The sequence below is a fragment of the Colossoma macropomum genome, unplaced genomic scaffold (genome assembly GCF_904425465.1).
Source record: "Colossoma macropomum unplaced genomic scaffold, Colossoma_macropomum, whole genome shotgun sequence".
Lineage (NCBI taxonomy): Eukaryota > Metazoa > Chordata > Actinopteri > Characiformes > Serrasalmidae > Colossoma > Colossoma macropomum.
The window spans coordinates 204,109-226,160 of record NW_023495268.1 but is presented as its reverse complement, the minus strand read 5'-3'; the positions used below and the strand labels follow the sequence as shown (position 1 = coordinate 226,160).

At 39.1% G+C, this 22,052-nt stretch overlaps 1 protein-coding gene across 1 annotated transcript in view; it reads right to left on the bottom strand.

The window, feature by feature from the left end:
* The window catches only part of ppp3cb (protein phosphatase 3, catalytic subunit, beta isozyme), an 89,599-nt gene that overhangs the window by 47,870 nt on the left and 19,677 nt on the right, over positions 1-22,052 (bottom strand). The window lies entirely within an intron of this gene.

Sequence of the window (22,052 nt, the reverse complement as noted above, 5' to 3'; positions counted from 1 at the left end):
TCAGCGTCTTCACTCTGTTCACCCCCCACACATTTATATTACACATGTGGTGTTGGGGTGAACCCACAGGCAGTAAAAGTGTGGAGGTGCTGTGGGAGAGTGCCTTCACTCTGTTCTCCTCCTACATGGCCTGCTGTTAGTGTGTGTGTGTCTGTGTGTGTGTGTGTGTGTGTGTTTGTATATATGTGTGTGTGTGTGAGGGTGGACAACATGGTCAGGCTGCTGAGTGGCTACAGCTGCTAAAGGAGAACCCTACGCTACACAAACTGTTATGGCTGTATTGATTTAAACCAGACCCACTGAGTAACAAAAGCATCAACACCGCACAAAGTTTGAAGCTTAAATGATGCAGAAAATTAGAAAAATTGGTAGAATTCCCCTTTAACAGTAAACAACAGTAAAACAACAACTATAAACTGCAACTTCACATTTAAATGGTCCACTAAATATCCATTATGTTGATAATACGCTGCTGTAGACTTTCAGTAATCTACTATATTTTTCTGTGTCATCTGTAACTGTAATGTGCCCAGTTTGCTGGTAATTTACTGTAAATCTAAATATGAAGTAACAAACTACAAAGCCTTACAAATGACAGTTCAACTATCTTAATCATGAGATAGTTGTTACGAGTAAGACAGTCTTAGTAAATATATCTGAATTCTGAATTATTGCTTCTGCAACACTCTCATTTGTGCAGTTGCTGTGAAATCCCACAACATGGTCCAGTTCAATTACACCTTTGCAATTACAGAAAACTGTCTATCCTTCATTGGTCTCACTATAAAATTCCATATACTGCATTTTGATGTGAATAATTACTGCTAAATTTTGTGAAATCCTGTCAATATTAAACAATCTTAATTGAATTAAATGTAAATAGAAACTCTAATAGCCCAGGCCTTCTAGTAAAAAACTCTACATCCAATACCAATTATGTTTAATTATGCATTTGAAACAGCTTCATGGTCAAGAGCAGAGGAGGAGGAGAGAGAAAGAGGGAACGAGCAAGACATGAAAGTGTGAAAAAGCATTTTTACTGTTTGTAGTAAGTTGGGCACTGGTGACAATAAACACCCAAGAGACCACTGGCTGAGAAAGAGACGCTTTAAACTACTATGCGGTACATCAAAGCAGGTCATTTAAGACAATGCAATAGCTTATCTGCCTGGATGCTGCCAAACCAGATTTATGAGGACCAGATACAAACCAAAGCTCTCATATACAGCACTGTGCAGAAATCTGAGACCACCTTTTATTGATCAGCGTAAGAAAAAAGGTGTTTAGTATGGTGGCACAGTGGGTAGGACCACCACAGAGCAGGTATTATTTGGGTGGTGGATCATTCTCAGCTCTGCAGTGACACTGACGAGGTGGTGCTGTGTCTGATCCACTCAGACCAGCACAACGCTCACTAAACATGCCACCACCAAATCAATGTCACTGCAGTGCTGAGAATGATCCACCTCCCAAATAGTACCTGCTTTGTGAGGGTCCATGGGGGTCCTGACCACTGAAGAACAGGGTAAAAGGGGGCTAACAAAGTATGCAGAGAAACAGATGGACTACAGTCTGTAACTGTAGAACTACAAAGTGCACCTATGTAGTAAGTGGAGCTGATAAAATGGACAATGAGTGTAGAAACAAGGAGGCAGATTTATTGTCAGGGCTAAATGGTACATTATATAATGTATATGTAAATGTAGTTTAGTGTGGACCACAAGCTAAACGTCTGGATGCTGCAACACCATTGACTGCATTTCGTAACACATCAGAGATTGGGGGGAAGCTGTAGAAGAAAGGAGGGAGAAAGAGTGAGAGGGAGAGGGAGTCTGTGTGAAAGAGAGAGAGAGACGCAAGAGAAAAAGTGAAGGAAGAGAGAGAAAAAGAGGAGGAGGTGAGAAGGAAAGGAAACTGTGGCAGGTGTTACCGGGGCAACAGCAGCCAACGGCTGGCATACTGCCAGAGAGACGCATCATTGATTATAACACACCACAGACACACACACACACACACACACACATAGTTGTTCATGTACATTCATGAGGCCACAGTACACAAAAAACAAACAAAAAAAAACAGTCATATGCAGAAGTTTGGGCACCCTGATCAAATGACGTGAAAATAAGTTACACATCCTCTACAGAGAACACACTTCTGCACATTTTAATGCACAGTTACTGTTTATTTGCTGAATTTAACACAGTGCATAAAAATATATAATATAAAATATGGCCTGTACAAAAGTTATGTCACATTTTATATTTACGTTTTATTTTTTTACAATATGTTCACCTGATAAATAGGAATTGTGCGCTAAAATGTTCAGAAACATTCCGTTTGCCAAGATAATTTCCCTGTAGAGGATGTGTTTATTATGTGCTTATTTTCGCTTAGAAAGTCAACACAACGGGGTATTTTACATACAACTGTACTTCCATTTATTTCTACATCATTAGAGCACAGCAGCTACGCTGCACGTGTGAACATTTCACAAAGAATGGAAGAAGAGAAATGCTGCAGAATGACTTGGAATAAGATCTCTAACATTACAAGTTAAGAATTTAATAAATTAATAATTACATGTTATGGCTACGTTTACAGTACCCGGTTGAAGTGGCACAAATCTGATTTTTTTGCCCTGATGTGACTCAGATCTCATGTTTTCAGGGCCATGCGGACACGCAAATCTGATCTTTTCAAATCCGACCTAAGCCACTTTCATATGTGGTCCTACATCGGATACGTATCCAATCCACTCAGTGGTCTGGTTGACCCAATGCATTATTGTTTTTTTAATCAATACAGTCATAACAGACTGTAATACCAGATGAATACCAGATGTTTAAAATATCACAAGTGGTCAGTGTAGGGTTCTCCTTTAGCAGCTGTAGCCAGTCAGCAGCCTGTCCCTGTTGTCCACCCTCACACACACACACACACACACAAACACATACACACACAGACACACACTAACAGCAGTACGAGGAGAACAGAGTGAAGGACACAGCACCTCCACACTTTTTATTCCCCACAGGTTCACCCAACACCACATGTGTAATATAAATGTGTGGGGGGTGAACAGAGTGAAGACACTGAAAATGGGTTATTTTATATGTTCTTCACAGAAAACGAGCAAAAAACACAGAATCTGGGGTTGAAATAACAATAAATCACATCATTTTTCTTTTGGTAAACATTGAAAATGGGTCCCACAGACCTCAATACCACACAAGGGTTAAACTCTTCAGACACCTGGTTCCTATCACACCTATCAGAACAATTCTGATGCATGTCTAACCCCTCTGAATGACTCTGTTTACATCTTAACCATTTAATTCTAAAGGAATTTTAAAAAAATCAGTGGAATTCTCTCTTTAGAGAAACACTTCACTAGAATTAGGTCTGAAATGTTCAAATTAAAGCAGAGCAAAGGGTCCGACGCCCTGTGATCTGGCTGTCACTCTGTGTGAGAGTCTTTATTTAGCAGTATGGGTGCATTATTGAAGTGCAGAATACAGCAGAGGGCTCTTACATAACACCGTCTCCTCGGGCGCTTGCACTGAGACAGTTACACACACACACACACACACACACACACAGGCACACACTGTCAACTATACCACAGCTGCACGTGCACACATACACGCACCCACACACACAGCTACTCTACTGTACCCACACCGCATGTGGACACAAACATACAGTACATACACAATGTATAGAACATGTATTGCTATATGTTCATACACTGTTCACTGTTTTTCTCATAACACATATTTTTCCATTTTTCACAGTTTTTTGTAAAGGTTTTGGTCTTGGCTTTTAAAGTAAGGACGCTAAAAGAGCTCCCCAAAGGCGTCCAGCAGGCATAGAACAATACAGCAAAACTGTCCGAAAAAAACCTTGTATCTCCAAAATGGTAGGTTTACAGGAGAAGGTAAAAACATTTGTTACTGTTAATGTACGTCAATGGAACTAGAATTTTTCCCAAGTCACTTTGGGCCCTTTCTTTTGGTCCATTCTTCATGAAATTTACACACAATGTAAAGAACAGTGTGAAAAACTGAAAAAGAACAAAAATGGAGATACAAGTTTTTTTTTCCGACAGCAGCGATTAGCATTAGAATACTGAAACAGGACATCCAAAATAAAGAGCATGGCTTTACAGACTGAACATAAATTTGCGATTACTCAGAGTGTGAGAAAAGGAACTGGGGCTGAACTTCTAGGACTGAACTTCGTAGATGTGTCAGATTTGTTTGTGAAACAAAAAGTAAATCTCTGTAGTAAAAAGCTGTAATAAATCAAAAAGTGGACACTATAAACACTTAAAAAAAGGATATATTCAGTTGTTGAGGCTTCTGTTTAATTTTTTCCATAAATATATGTTTCCTGTGTTTTTTACTTAATGCTGAAAAATGAAAAACTTGTACTTAATAAACATTTTGACTGGGTATGAAATACAGTAGGTTCCAAAGGTCTGAGACGGCTGCTGAAAAAGCTTCTATTTCGCATTTTTTTCTAGTTTAATACAATATTTTTCATTACAAATTGTACTGTTAGTGTATTGTAACTGAGTGAAAAGTAGAATCTTCAAAACATTTACATGAATTTCAAAACTTCTCAGTATTTGGTGTGTCCCTTTTTTACTTTGATGACAGCAAGCTTTTTACTTTAATAACTCCACAAGCTTGCAGAAACGGCTCTGATGAGTGGAGATATATACGTATAACACATATAATAAAAGTCACCTGAACATATAATACATATAATAAAAGTCACCTGAACACAGGCTTCAGTGGAAGGAATAAGGTTTAAAAATATGACCTTTTTGTAAAAAGGCCTCAAAATTGTCAGTGTCACAAATTTACTTACATTTTTATGTCATTTTACCTTCTTGACTTTTCTTTGCTTTTAATGTTCATAATTCTAAAAAAATTCTGTTGTTTATTTCCAGGTTTAAATGAAAAAATCTCAGATTTCCAATGTGGTCTCGGACTTTTGCCCAGTAACATATGCTTGTTTTTTTTTAAACAAGCACAAAACCAAATGCATCAGCATCTTTTACACACATGTATGTCCAGTTTATGCCCACGTCCACAAAGAAATCTGGCCACACACCCTGACATATATAAATATAATAAAATATATAAACGTAGTTAAAAGCATAAAACACACTTTTAAAAAAGATGGTTCTGCAAGGGTTCTTTAGTAAAAGGAATGGTTATATTAAGAGACATGAGTTCTATGTAGAACCATTTCACGACTATTTAAATAGCTATTTGTGTGGTGAAATGGTTCTTCAGAGTGATGGAGAATGCGCTATTTTATGATTCCATATAGAACCTTTATAGAACCTACATAGCACCTAAAAGGGGTTTTCTATTGATACAATGTCAAGCTTGTAACAACAGAACATACAGAACCATGCATAGTATATTCATGCACATTTTCCATCAATCTGAAGAACCATTTCATGATGCAAAGAAGAAGAATCATGCAAAGGGTTCTTTTATTATTCATGGTTCTATACAGAACCATTTTCTTTACTAAAGAACCCCTGAAGAACCAACTTTTTTAAGAGTGCATTTAAATGGTTCTTTGCATGGTAAATGGTTCTTCAGATTGATGGAGAATGTGCTGTAGATGGTTCTATATAGAACCTTTTTGAAAATGGTTCTATATGGCACTGAAAAGGGTTACACAATTGTAACAACGTCAAGCTTGTTACAATAAAAGAACCTTTTTGGGTGCTATATAGAACCCTTTTCAAAAAGGTTCCTTATAGAACCATGTATAGCACATTCTCCATCAATCTGAAGAACCATTTCATGATGCAAAGAACCCTTTGATCATGCAAAGGGTTCTATTAGTATTCTTGCTTCTATATGCATTTAAATAGTTCTTTGCATGATTAAATGGTTCTTCAGAGTGATGGAGTATGTGCTGTTTATGGTTCTATATAGAACCTTTACAGAACCTACATAGCACCAAAAGGGCTCTTCTATTGATACAATGTCAAGCTTGTAACAATAGAACAATCTATTCTGATGCTATATAGAACCCTTTTCAAAAAGGTTCTATGTAGAAACATATACAACACATTCTTCATCAATCAGAAGAACGATTTCACCATGCAAAGAACGATTTAAGCATGAAATGGTTCTATATAGAACTTGTGGTTCTACTTAGAACCGTTCCATTTATTAAAGACCTCCTGAAGGACCATCTTTTTTAAGAGTCTATGCACGCAAACTCTTCTATGACACTAACAGAGACATGAAATGACCTACTGAATTATGGACACACATACTTATAAATCCAGCTGTTCTCATCACACAGAGGAGAACCTCACTGTATGAATACCCTCTCAGATATGTGCACACATTAGAGAAGACGTGGTGAAGGCTGCACGGTCTAGTGAACAGTGTGAATCATTGATTAGAACGTAGCGATTGGGAGCGCAACAGTGCGGGCTAAATATAAACCAACTGTTTCTAACATACAAGAGCAGATGGGTCTGCCGAGGGAAAGAGGAACTGAACACACAGCCCTGCACAAACACATAAGCCCACGATCACACACACACGCTAGAGCTGCAGCCACTGGTGTTCATTTTCCAGTATTCTACAAGGAACTGAGAAGCTCTACATGTTTTATTCTGATGACTTAATAAAATCAGCAGTAGAATTCAGTTCCTATGAGATGTAATAGGAACATAACACCTCTGTCTGGACCGGTTCTACAGTTAACATCCACTCATTTAAACATTTCCCAGCAGTTTCTGTGCTGTGGCTACTCACCTGCTTTCTAACAGGGGAGATGCTAAACTCTAGACGTTATTTATTGTTTACAGTGGTATAGCTGGTGTTAAAGGTGGTAAACTGTATTTAAATGATTATATTACACAAATTTTATATATATATATATATATATATATATATCCTTGCTGTCATAAGAAAACAGTTTTTTCAGTTTTTGACATAATTTGACAATGTTTGTTACCCTTTACATTGTGTGCAAATTTCATGATGAATGGACCAAAAGAAACAACCCAAAATTACTTGGATAAAGTGTCTGGTTCCATTGACTTACATTAAAAGTAAAGTAGGTTTTTTTCTTCTTCTGTAAAGTTTCCATTTCGGAGATACGAGGTTTTGTTCTGACAGCAGCGATATAAAACATATGAAATGATAAATAGCTGTTTTAAATATGTTTTTTAATTTTTGTCACAACTGACTCGTGCTTATGTGAAAAATTAAACTGCAAAAGTAGGTATTTCATTTCATTTTCAGTTTTGGCAGCATATTTGCGCAGATGTTTGGAAAAGGAAATGGCAAAAAGAGGTTTGCATTTACATTTTATTGTTCTAATTTTAATCTTTTTTGGCCGGATTTTCCTCCCATAAGCTAGCATTCTATGACCCATTAAATGTCTCGGAGGCGTTCTGGGACAATGTGCAGTTTGCGGCTGTCACAACAGCCAAGTGAAGCAGAAGGTACGGCAAGAACAGGAATCTGTCGAGCATGAGCCTCTCAAGAAAGCGCAGAGCTTCACAGGACATATGGATGTAGCGTCATAATCACTGCAGGAAAAAGCCCACTTGTTATGGTCGAAATCCATGGCCATTAAACGCTGCTATGTAATGGCTTTCTGGTTTTGTGCCTGTACCTGACAGTGTAAACAAAATTAAACAGTTGAAATGACTTCATTAGTGTGAGCAACTGGTGTCGGCTATAAATAGAATCCTCTACCTAACGTTAAACATTTCTCTCCCGCAGGTTCAGGTTTGTGATGACAGATGCAATTATAAACATTCAAGCAATAAAGACTGTTTACATTTTATTTATTCCCACATTTCTATCACATTAGGATGTCGTTAACATTTAACATGTTATCACTATATTATATTATTGTCTGTTTGCACTTTGCCAGCAGTTCTGTCCATAAGTCACTCTAAGCGTCATGGGGTGCAGGAATAAAATGGACAGAAATAAATGTTACCTTTCCCTGTAACGCTGATTCAGAAAGATTTAGCCCTGATGTCTTCAATTTATAAGTGTTTATGTATCAATATCAGCTCACAATTCCCATATCGGTGCATTCATGTATTCTATACACAATCTAATACACATCATCTCTGCCTCTCCTCCATCTCAATCTCTTTTATTCTAACACAGTCATGAATACAGAATGGTCAATAATGTTGTAACAGCATTGATATGTAACTCTGCTGTAGGAACGCGGAGTTAACTTTGGGCCTTTGCAGGCTGTGACTGAAGCACAGCGTTTCACGCACGTACGCACGCCAGCCCTCTGCCACTTCCCTCCAATCCTGCAGTCCCTCTCTTCTCCCTGTCACATCCTTAACCATCTCAATCACACAGGCCTCGCCTGACCTTGTGTGTGTATGCATGTGACGGAATGGGTCAGGACAGGACAGACAGTGAGAGTGTGAGGTCAGGATGAGTAGCCTCAGTGCGCACGCGCGTGTGCACTACGGCCTCAGGGTGGTGAGACAGATGTTGAGACTCTAGTATTTATCAGTCTTTCTGCTCAGAAAGTAAAAAAATGACACACACCCACACACACACACACACACACACACACACACACACACGTAACTCAAGACATGCAACATGAGTGTTAACACGTGTACAAACACACTCAGCCGCTCATGCGCTCTTCTACACATACACTGAGGTGACACACTCATGCGCCAGCACACGTAATAAATATCTACATTCACAATAAATAAAATAACATTTAGAATATAATTACATTTATAATATAACTGCATTTTAACAGAACGTCACACAGATGCATTCTGATTTTAATGGGGTATATATGGAGTGGATATGGAGCCTGAGACCACACTGGCTAAGTTTACATGCAATCTGATTGAATACATTCTGATATAGAAGAAGACTGAGGTGTTTATATTCTCACTCTACTCAACAATCTGATGGATAATCCCTGTTTACATGCTCACTACAGGTAATCAGATCCAAAATGACGCACATGCGTAGAGAACCACTTAGTGCAGACATCACCATGATGACGAGCATCACGTGAGGTCCAGTCAGAGTGAGAAGATTTTTCAGTTGGCGCACTCGTGTTTTTAATTACTTTAAAATGATATCAGACTCAGGAAAACGTCCTTCACATGTCCTTATTAAAGAAGGCCGAGAGGAAGACGTCGTGTTCTGAGACACATAAGCTGTACATCCGTCCCACCGCCGTCTTTTAAAGATCAGAGCATAAACTTCGTCTTCTCTGCAGACGAGTTTCTGCTTCGCCATGTTGAATGTTATAAACTTTCACTATGACGCGACGAACATGATCAGAACGGACTTAAACTTTCAGATTGGGAATGTAATCAGATACAGGCGTTTACACGGCTATTATTCTTCTATTGAACGGATTATTTACCGGATTACCCACCTCGTTTAATCAGATGGCCTCAATCGGACTAGCCTATTCCGATTGAGGTGTTTACACGAACGCATTCTATTCTGATTGAGCTATTAATCAGATTTTAGATGTTAACGAATTATTAGACTGAATGTAAACGTGGCTACTGTAAAGGACCCTAACGGTTTACCAGGTGACCAATGGCTGATTCTAGATGCATTTGACGTTTTCCTAATGGTATCTAAAGGTGTTCTACAGGAAAACAGTGGTCTCTATTAGACATTTTTTCAAGCCAATTCCCAGTAGAAAGCAAAATCATTGGGTTTTAATCCTAATAGTTTCCAAAGGTCCTTTTTCAGCAGGGTGTTAGCAGGAATATGAGATTGTCCATTATGTGTTAGCAAGCTAATGTTGGTGTAATTTTTTCTTACACACTGTGTTCAACACTGCACAGCTGAAATCTCAGACTTTCGATGAATGAGGCCTGTAAAACACATTTAGGCAACTGTTTTGAATTTGTATTTTTCAGCTTCACAGTGAGTAATTTCATAAACATTTAAACTCAGTGTCTAACTCTGATTACTGCATTAGCTTGTTAGCCCATTAGCAGTCCTGCAAACTCCTTTTTAAACAAAAATGGGTTCTTAATTAAAGTTACGTTCGCTATGTTTTTGTGCCTTTCACCTCATACACACAAAGTTTGTATCTGGGTCATTCAATGGAAACGCCCATTTTTGTGTCCCTAGCGTTTACAGATATATTACACATATTAGGGTTACAATTTATTTATATTTTAAAATAAGGCAATGAGTTATTTTAACAGTTACACCTTCTTGAGCATCAATTTAGCAATATTGGTCTTTAAATCAATTATATAGAATTCCAAGCACCACAGAAGAACCATGTTTTTCTGCAGTTTTAACCGCAATGATCTATACATGACTATGAAATATATGATTTAAATGACATGAAACATTGAAAACAAATGCTAAATAAGTGTCACTGGTGTTACTGCATTACAAAAAATCTCTTATTTTGAAAAAGAAATCACACTGATGACATCACTTGACTTCCTTTTACCTATTTTCTGAGGATCTATGAAGAAAAGCACACGGTAAGTCCACTGAGTCTTTCAGTTATCAGAAATTTTCTCATTTAAATCATGATTTCATACAAAGCTTTTAGTTGACGTGACTGGTGTGACCTACTTTATTCTTGGGTAATTGTGAAAAAATAGAATACAAATGGATTAAATTACATATTTTAGTGTAGATATTTCATTATGAACAACATGTGGTTTGATGCTCTGTAGCAGCCATTTTGTAAAATGCATTTTTTATTAAAAATGTCTCTGGTGTTACCTTTCTTATCTGTAACACCAATGACGATCAGTAACACCAGTGACTCCTGTGGATGGTAGACGTTACTGTAGAATGACTGCAGTTGCACAGACTAGTGTAAAGCTCAGCCAAGATACATGTTCCACAAAAGAGTGAAAATATAAGCAAAAATACACTTATTCTGCCAGCATACATGCTGAAGACATTAGAATTAGCTACATAGCTAACAAATGAACCGTTTATTAGGAACATCTACCCGGCCCCTGGTGCCTATGACTGTACGTCCACTTCGCACCACACACTACTGTACCTCTACCATGTCACTGTCACTAGAATGATCCATCACCCAAATAATATCTGTTCAGCTGTGGTTCTGTGTTGGGCTCATTCTACTGATTGATGGGGTAGAGGGGGGCTGATAAATTGCACGGCAACAAATGGGAAAAAGGCAGAACCTACCAACTGAGTGATAGAATGACCAATGAGTGTAGATACAGCGCACATTAGTGTTCAAAGGTTTGGAATCACATGTCATATTAATAATTGCTGATATTTAATTCAACAGCTTATACAGCATAGACTGAAATAGTATAAGCTAGACAAGTGGTCTGTTGGCACAGTGTAGTGGGTACCACCTCAGCCTTCTGCACTGTAGACTGGGGTTCAATCCCCTGTAAAGGGTAAGCACTTTACACTACACCAATAAGAGTCCTTGGGCACTTAACACTACCTTCGCCTACCTGTGTAAAATGACCGCATCGTAAGTTGCTCTGGATGAAAGCATCTGCCATAAACGTAAATGTAGACAACAGTGGGTAGTTTAAGGGATCGAGTATTTTTGGGTATACCAAGCAGTTAAAATACTGTAATTATTTATTTCTAAGTTATCTGCCTGAGATTCAATCACCACATTGCAAATATGATCCTGGATGTTACCTTTAGTATATCTTCATCATTAACATTGTACAGCTTCCTGAATCATTACAGAATCATGTACAGCTCTGTGCATCATTCTGGGCGCATCTAACATTTTTTTGTTGTAAAATACTAAGAAAATAATACAATAGAATCATGTTTATAAATGTATCTGTAACATTTTCTTTTGTGTTTTACTGATTGATTCATTTATTGAACAAGGATCCCAAACTTTTGAACTGAACGCCGGCTTAAGCGTTTCTAAACTTGCTGTTCTGTGTGTTAAAATAAAAAAGATGAACATAAATAGAAATCGGTAAAACTATTTCACCAACGTATCAGAATAATACAGTTGAGGCTTGATTATTGCTGTCTAGCTGCTGAAGTGCTTTAACTGGAAAACATTAAAATCCCACTACACAACTATTTATCTGTGATAGATAACACATACATTATAATACATTGCTACTTACAGTATTACGTTACAAGTGTAGTTGCGCAGGTGCCAGCTACTACGGGTTAAAACAGGTTATCAGTCTAACATCTAATATTATTATACCACACAATTTATATATATCACTGCTGTCGGAACAAAACCTTGTTTTTCAGTTTTTAACATAATTTGACAATGCCTATTGCTTTTTACATTGTGTGTAAATTTCATGATGAGTGGAACAAAAGAAATGGTCCAAAATGGCTTGGAAAAAAGTCTGGCTCCATTGACTTACATTAAAAGTAAAGCATGTTTTTTTCCTTTTCCCATAAAGTTAACATTTTGGAGATACGAGGTTTTGTTCCAACAGCAGCGATATTTTTATCATTTGTAGTACAACTGACTGCAGTGTTTTACAGTAGAGCAAGTAAATCTGACTACACTGTATTCCTACCCATCATGTCGCAGTGTGTTAACTAGCAAGAGACAGAGAGAGAGAGAGAGAGAGAGACAGAGAGAGGGAGAGAGAGACAGTTGGGCTTGTACAGTTAAGCTGGTGTGCTGCCTTACAGTACATCCTGAGAATGAACATTATCCTGGCTTTATCTCACTTTATCTCACTGCCCATTTCATTTCATTTAATTTCATTTCACTTCATTTCATTTACTAACCAGGACAGTCCACTTAGCTGTCAAGGCTACTTTACAGCCAGACCGCCAGTGCATTAAAACACAATACACCTCACACTGGCGTTGGGTATTGCCCACTACCTCACACTACATGTATCCAGCATCCAAACACCGCACAGTCTGATCACAAGCCATGTATAGAACTTAAAGAGGAAGCCTTATAAGATTTACCAGCTTTTCACAACTAGTGCCACCTGTAGGCATTAAATAGGTACTTCACCATATTGATTGAACTATAGCAATTGGTATGAATAGATGGATGGATGGATGGATGGATAGACAGACAGACAGACAGACAGACAGACAGACAGATAGATAGATAGATAGATAGATAGATAGATAGATAGATAGATAGATAAAGCGGAATGGAAATTAAGTCAGATGTCTTTAAGTAATACAATTAAAAATACATATATTTTCACCGTAAATCTGTTATCAGATTAACTAGGACACTGTTGGCTCTCTGTGTTTAAAATGAAATAACTCTGTGCTGAGCTGCTAGCGAGCAATAAGGGGTGAAAGGGGATGGGTGAGAACCCCCTGCTGTGAAAACAATTCACAAAGATAAAACTGACAGCATAGTGCGGCAGCATTTACCACTCATTCACAACTGTTAAAACAAAAAACAGCATTGAAACACTATGAACCCAGTTCTGTAAATGCTGACTTGCTTGCTCACCTACTAAGACTTTGCTTACGGCTTTGAAAATCACACATTCCCATCACATAAATGTATTCCATCAACATCACAGAAGAAAAAATGCATGGTTCCACTGAGGAGCCTCATCCAAAACAGGCAGAAACTGCATTTTATGGCTGCTGTGAAAAGGCGTAAATGTATAAATGCTTCTGGTGAATAGTGTACATGTTCACCAGAAGCATTTATATATTTAACACCTTGTGTGACCTTAGAATCTGTGCTCATGAACCAAGGACAGGAATCCTTTCTTAAGGAATATCTCTGATTTATGGTCACTCAGCACCCTCGGTACCAGTCTGCCGAGCACAGCTAAATAACACCCCGTCCAGTTACTATGGAGATTAGAGCAGCTAAGCGAAAAGGACAGGCTGTAAAAGCCATCGCATGTGCTTGCTTTTTTCAGTCTCCTTGCAACTTAGTCTTCCATTTTCAGGCCTGTAGGTTTCTCTCTGTGGCATGATAGGGTGGCCTGTTTCTTACATCTAGAGGATAAATACACGTTCAAAGGAAGAGTTCCAGTGTACAGTACTGTGCAAAAGTCAGAGACCACCTTTTAATTTGTTCAGTTTTCAAAATTGCCATTAAGAATAAGTTAAAAAAAGGAAAAAAAATGTGGAGTAAGTTTTTACAGACGGATGACCACAAATAGAGTCCACTACTTTGAAATATGAATGTGAAACATGAAATGTATTGTACTGTCTAATTCTGTTTATTGTTCTCTAGGTATCAGTATAGGCTTTTGGTTTTTAGCTATATCTGAGCTCAGGAGTAGCTTTCTCTCTAACCTATTTGTACTAGCAAAGATATTTTCTCCGAGTAGACAACAAAGCACTTTTGTAAGTTGCTCTGGATAAGAGCGTCTGCTTAATGCTATAAATGTAAATGTAAATGAGGTTTCTGAATTTCTTATTAGGATTACTTGGATTGTGAGAAGCAGAAAATGCAACCAACTTCTAAGACTGAGCTTTGGAGGTGTGAAAAACGTCCCTCCATTTCTTTCAAACACTACAACAGCACTTAAAATAATGGGAGCTGTTATAAAGACTAAGGGGCAAAAGGGCTGAATAATTTGGGAAAAATATCTAATTGCAATTTTCAGAGCAGTATCATGACTGCAGTTTAGATTGCAATTATTTTCAACAAATTCAATGTCAAGCTGTATTTTTGGGCCTAGAAGACCAGCATATCCACTTTGCCTGGCTTCATATGCAAAAATAGTGTGGCAGACTGCCCGGTAGTTGTAGTGTGTGGTCAAGTGCAAATCATGTGGGTGGTTAGTTGCTTCTGATTTGGTGTAACCCAGGGGTCACAATCTAAGTGTGAAGAAGAGCCAGTCTGTCCTTTCAACAAAATTCAGTCCGCCGTGGGAGCTACAACATTTTATGTCCATGTTATTGAAGCTACGTTTTACCATCTTGGCTGTAAATATGTTTCAGTATGTGCTGATGTACTAGTCTAGGCTAAAAATATAATATAAACAAAAACGCAGACTGACTTTGCTCTGCTTTAAGCTTTAGCTCAGCTATAGCTGCTTTTCTCGCATCTCCGGCAGGAAACTTTTCCGCAACGGTGGAATAGTTTCTTGTAAAATTGCTGAACGTTTGACTTTTTCAGAGGCTGAAGTCGCTTCTCATTCACGAGCTTCTTGTCTGAATTTTCCTGTTCCACCTTAAATGGTGCCTGAGGCACCAGAATGTAACTGGTGCACCATTTAAGGTGGAACAGGAAAATTCGAACAAGAAGCTCGTGAATGAGAAGCGACTTCAGCCTCTGAAAAAGTTCAGCCTCATGACTTTTTAGTGTTTAAGAAGTGTTTGACAGATTTTCGCTGCAGATTAAATGTATCAGGAAACCAGCTGGACTGATTCTAAATGCAAAAAGTCTATTTGTCTCCAAATTATCGATGTTCGTCTTTAATCTTTCTCTTTGCTGTTTTGTTAGCTACTAGCTAGGTGAGATTGTTGTCTACATTGCTATGGTGACCAGCAGTCTGCATGTCAATCATCAGGGTTTAAGGGTGAAATAGCAGTTCTATATTAACTCCAGCATTTAAGACCGTTTATTGTTAAAACTGTGTTGAACGATCAGCAGAGCTTTATTTTACTGCAAAGGAGGATTATTTTATTTTTACCTACAAATCTGATTATTAAAAATAAATCTGTGGAGCCACAACAGTGCCGTAAAAGAGCTGCATGAGGCTCTGGAGTTGCGTGTTGCCGACCCCTGCTCTAACCCATCTAGAAGCAGTTCACAAACTCTGTGTTATCTGGTGAATGATTCATCATTTAAAAATAAGGCTATAACTGAAATTGCAGCTCTTGCACTTTGAAAAATGCACTTTTTCCAGTTGCGATGTCAGTATAAAAAACCATGACTCTTTCCGCCTCAGTGGACAACAACACACTGAAAAACATCGTAGCCGGGAGTCCAAGACAGCACAATTGGCCTCGCTCTCTCTGGGTGGGTAGGATGGCCCCTGCTTCTCCCCCATCACTTAACGCAATGCTAGTCAGTGCAGGTGTCTGTTAGCTGATGTAACAGATCTGGCGGTTGGCGCTTTCCTCCGAGCGCGTTCAGCTGTCCAATGACGTTGCGTGAGCGGCAGTTCGTAAAGAAGCGGTGGTTGGTTTCACAGGTCTCGGAGGAAGCCTGTGTTGGCCTTCGCCCTCCTAGCGTTGGCAGTATCGTGTGACTGGTGGAGTCCTAACTAGTGGGTGGAATTGGAGACGACTAAATTGGGGAGATAATTGGGTTAAAATCCCAAAAAATTAAAAAAAAAAAAAAAATCTATGAAGGGTTTCACTGCAAGATGCATTATAGACCATTTTCTTGATATACGTTGTTGGCAGTTTTGCACATATGAGAAATATCAGTGCTCTATTATGATTAACACCACCTTTATTAGAGAAATAAAAATGTGTTTTTTTTATTAACACCAAAAACTCTTTGTGAGTTCGTGGTGGTAGTATGAGGGAAGACTGATGTAAGACTGAGGAACAGGGAGGAGATGGGGGGGCGGCGGGGATGGCGAATACTTCATCACAGGAACAGCAGGTGAGGATGTAAATTTATAGGGCGTTAGATTGGAGGAAGGAGGGGTTTCAGCCATGCTCCTCCCCCAAACTTCAGTTATAACATAACTACATTCATATGTGTCATTCAGCGTCTATCTGCACACAAACACACCAACCTTTCTGTAGAGGAAATTTCTTCTTAAAACCCACTTATACAGTTTTCACAGAGACTCTGACATCCACCAGTGTTTTCTTATCTGGGATTTGTTCTTAGGTAAGAACAGAATCTACACACACTCAACAGCACAAAGGTGCGCACAGTTCTGTGGTTTAGAACACGTCATGAACCTGACGTAGACCTTTTCTCAGGATCTTTCTCAAGAACACATTTGAGAAAAAACGTAGGACGATACTGGTGAATGAGGCCCAATGTCTGCTGTGTATTTATTTCTATACATCAGACGCTTTTGTAAGTGCACCACTCACATGGCTTTTAGCGCTACAGTCCCTACAGTGTGCTTCGTGAACAGAGTTTCTTGGGGGCTCCACAAAACACCGTAGGCGAGTTTATCACGAAACAGCTCTGTAAAATATTTTCAGGTTGTTTTTTACTGTTATCCCGAGCACAGTAATCTCCTAAAAACCAAACAGCACAATAGATCAGCCTTTCACTGTTAACAGCTTATAATCTGATTGCAACACACACACACTCTCTCTCTCTCGCTCTCTCTCTCTCTCTCCCACTATCTCTCCTTTTTTTCTATTGTTCTACCCTGTTCTCTCTCTCTCTCTCTCTCTCTCTCTCTCTCTCTCTCTAACCTTGACCTGAGTCTGTAACACAATCACAACCAGTGCAGCACCGGCAACCCCACATTGCCTTCACACACACTCGTACACACACTCACACACTCGTACACACTCACTCACACACACACACACACACACTGAGAGGATTGTTCTGCTGGATCCGGTGAGCCCGCTGAAGCCCCACCAGTGCTAGCACAGATAATGGCCTAGAATTATACTTAGGGAAAGTAGGCCGCTGACTGCAGGCTCGCGCTTGTTCCTGAACCCCTGAGGTACGAGGGGAGGGACTCATCCAGGTCACAGCTGTGCTACAGCCTCTCTCTCTCTCTCTCTCTCTCTCTCTGTCTCTCCTTGTCTCCTTCTTTCTCTCCTTCAGTCTCTTTCTGTCCTTCTCTCTCCCCCTCTCTCGCTCGCCCTCTTCCCTTCTCTAGCTTTTTCACTCCTTCATTCTCTCTTTCTCACCCCTTCATCCCCTTTGTTCTCTCTGTCTCTCTTTCTCTCTCACTCCTTCATTCCCTGTGTTCTCTTTCTCTCTCCTCTTTTACTCTTTCATTCCCAATATTCTCTTTCTCTCACTCCTTCATTCCTTACTTCATTCACTCCCTTTCTCACCTTTTCATTCCCTTACTCTCTCACTCTTTTCCTTCATTCTCTCGCTCTCTCTCATACTCCTTTATTCCATTCATTCTCTCTCCTTCTATTTCTCTCTCGCTCTTTCTCATACTTTTATTCCCTTCATTCTCTCTTCTTCTCTTTCTCTTCTTCTCACTCCCTGCTCTTGGTCACCCTCTTCCCTTTTCTAGATTTTTCACTCCTTCATCCCTTTCTTCATTCACTCTCTCCTTCCCACCTTTTCACTCCCTTCACTCTCTCGCTCTTTTTCATACTTCTTCATTCTCTTCATTTTCTCTCCTTCTCTTTCTCTTTCTCTTCTTGTCCTCTCTCTGTGCTCTTGGTTGCTCCTTGTCTCCTTCTTTCTCTCCTTCATAGTCTCTTTCTGTCCTTCTTTCTCTCTGCTAATTTCTCTCTCTCACTCCTTCATTCCCTATATTCTCTACATCTCTTTCTCTCTGCTTCATTCCCTTAATTCTCTCTCTCCTACTCTCTCTGTCCACTGTTTCTCTTACTACTTCACTCACCTCTCTCGCTTTTGTTCTCTGCTTCTCCTCACTGCTTTATTCCCTTCAGTCTCTCTCGTCCTCTATTTCTCTCTCCTTTCACTCTCTCTCACTTCTTCAATCCTTTCATTCTCTCTATTCCACTCTCTCATTCATTTGTTCCCTTCATTCTCTCTCTCTTCTGTCTTCTTCTCCTTCTCTTTCTTTCTCTCCCTCTACTTGGTTCCCTTCATTCTCTTTCTCTCTCCATTTGTTACTTGTGTATTCCTTTCATTCTTTCTCTCTCCCCTTTCTCTTTTTTACTCTTTCAGTCCCTCTCCCTCCCCTCTCTTCTTCTCTTATTCCTTCTTCCCCTTTGTTCTATCTTTTCCTGTCTCTGATCTGACCTGATGTCCACTGCAGTGACCTCTCTACCACCCCCTGTCTCTGATCTAGAGGTCTGAGAGGAGCGCTAATGTAAACTTTGGAATCACCTGTTATATTAATAATGTAAATATTATAAGGTAGAATCCAAAAGTTGTTGTTTAAGTCAAAATATTAAAATATTTTGAAAAAATGAGAAGCTATGAAATGATAAAAACACACTGTCAATATCTATTTATCTTATCTTTGATTTCTTATGAAGTTACCAGTTACCTGCCTATAGATTTCATCTCCACTTTTGAAAGAACTTCTTTCTCAATATTAAAAGTTTTATTATAAAACGGATCATTCTGGTCCTTAAATCTGAAAGAAGAAACGGCCCAAAATGAACTGGAAAAACGTCTGGTTCATTTGACTTACATTAAAAGTAAAGTAGTTTTTTTCCTTCTCCTGTAAAGTTACCATTTTGGAGATACGAGGTTTTGTTCAGACAACAGCAACATACAAGAAATATCAGTGTCGTATTATAATTAATACCAGCACTGTGGAATGAAACTCTTCATTTATATGATGGCAATATAAATAAAGACCCAATGTATTGTGATATTGTTTTATGGGTGGACGGTGATCCTGGACATTTGAACAGGACTCTTGTTTGGGTCACAGCTGTGTCACCCCTCCAGCTTTACCACGGCAAACCCCACTTCTCACACCCCGCAGTACACCACTGCACACGACACCTCTCCTCAGCGCTGATTTCTGCTTCACCAGCAGCTGATTCACTCAAAACGTCTGTCACATTTGCTCGGCGTGTTGGGAACGTGTTATTCAACCAACTGTTCACTAATTTACTGTGAACGTTGGTCCAAATCAAAACTGCATTTCAATACCGCTTCTCACGCAACACTGAGTTCTTGTAACAATTCATGGACAACTGGACATCCAGCAGCGCAGAGCTAACCAGTTTACCCCCATGGGGGCGGCAGTCATGCCCTGACCCCTCCAACCCCGCCGCTCTCTCTCCAGCGTTCACACACCTCCGCACACACTGCTAACCTAAAAATCAACATTTCTTTGGTCAATTAGTCCTGTTGGTACATTTTGCACAGCTAAAACTTTACAGTGTGGTTCACCCTTAACCCTCAGTAGCTATCGCAACAATAACAAAGGGATATTGTAATTTTACATCAGTAACTTTTTTCTCCCAGCTCACTGAAACAACTGATGTTCTACTGAAAAGTGCAGATTCTAAACTTTCAATACACACCACATTCATGTTTGTACATCGAATAGAAGGTAATTTATTACGATTTGTATTTTATGAAAGTTATTGTTGTGTGTACAATCCTGTTTTGCAAAAAGTTACAAATTAAACCTTTTTGTTTCCAGCTGAAATTTAATAATGAAATGAAAGAATTACTACAATACTTACAGTATAGTTTTAAAAAACCTGCCAATGTTGCAGAATGTAAATCAAAAGTAACTGTAATTCACTACATAACTGTGTACTTACATAGACATTCTACTAAATTAGTTCAAACTGCAGTCCTACAGTAAAAAAAATAGCCCTTGTGTGGTGTTCAGGTCTGTGGGACCCATTTTAATGTTTACCAAAAGAAAAAAATGATGTGATTTATTATTATTTCAACCTCAGATTTCTTGGTCTTTGCTCATTTTCTGTGAAGAACATATAAAATAACCCATTTATATTACACATGTGGTGTTGGGTGAACCTGCGGGGAATAAAAGTGTGGAGGTGCTGTGTCCTTCACTCTGTTCTCCTCCTACATGGCCTGCTGTTAGTGTGTGTTTGTGTATGTGTGTGTGTGTCTGTGTGTGTATGTGTTTGTATATGTGTGTGTGTGTGAGGGTGGACAACATGGACAGGCTGCTGACTGGCTACAGCTGCTAAAGGAGAACCCTACGCTGACCACTTGTGATATTTTAAACATCTGGTATTTTTACATAAATTGTTATGGCTGTGATTTGAAAACAATAACATGGTGGGTCACCAGACCACTGAGTAAAACACACATCAACACCACACAAGGGTTAAAAAACAATTGAGTATTCAGACTTTAGATATTTAGAAGGAGTACGTTATGATCTATTTAAACCCAAGACATTAATACAGATAGCAATAAGCTAAAAATACAAAATCATCATTTACAGGGTTTTTCCTATTAGAAGGTCTCTGTCCTAAACCTGAACCCTAAATTTAACCTATGAAAATAATACTTACTTATTTTCAATGTTGTTTTTTAAAGATCTTCTAAAAATCAGTTAAAAGTCCAAAATTTAGTTTTTAACCAGTTCAGTAGAACAGACCACATCCTACAGTTTCAGTGTTGTGATATTTCTGTTGTGGCTGCCATATTTGCAACCAAATTTTTGGCTTCGCTGCTCCGCAGGAACGTAACTGGAGGTGAAAGATGGCTAAAATTACTCTCCTTACTTTGGAACAAAACAAAATCGATAAAACAGGCTGTGATCCTTATACAGTTTCCCCTGAACTCCTGGTCCTACTTAAATGGGCGGAAAAGCTGTGTTTTCCTGACATTTATATTTATCTCATACTCAGCCCCTCCCCCTATTCTGAGAGTCTCTCAAAGCTTTTAAAAGCACAGATGCCCACCAGCTCTTCACGTCAGGGTGGGTAACAGATCCCATGGTGCTGCATAAAGAGGAGAAAAACTCTTTGTGATCATAGGAGGGTAACATCAGGTTATTAACACAGATGAGATCAATGCTAGCCTTTAGATAACTTTAGCTAATGTTAACAGCCGAGAGATGAACAGTCGTCCCCCTAATGGAGCTGCAGACAGCCGGTATAACTTTACTCTCTGTTTCTGGAGATTTAAATGACGTTTGAATGGAGAAACATAAACGTTAAATATCAGACTGAATGTCGTGGGTCTGAAAACCACGTCGTGATTTTGTAGGTTTGCTAGTTCAGTTAGTTCAGAGTTCAGCTCCAGTCCTGAAACCCCTGCACTGCATAACTGTGGTTTTCCTGGTTAAAATACTGTATATATTAGCTAATTAATCCCTTCTTGAGCTGAACGAGGTGTGAACAGCAGAGAGAAACACTAAACTTTACAGTGCAGCGGCTCCAAGCCTGGAGTCTGAAACACTGAGGTCTGTGTGTCTCTCGTCATTCTCGGCTTCTGCAGGTGAATCATTCACAAAGCACAGCTAATTGAAGGCATCTGCAGTGCGGTCACTCCCTGATTCGGTCCTCTAAATGGTGGAGATT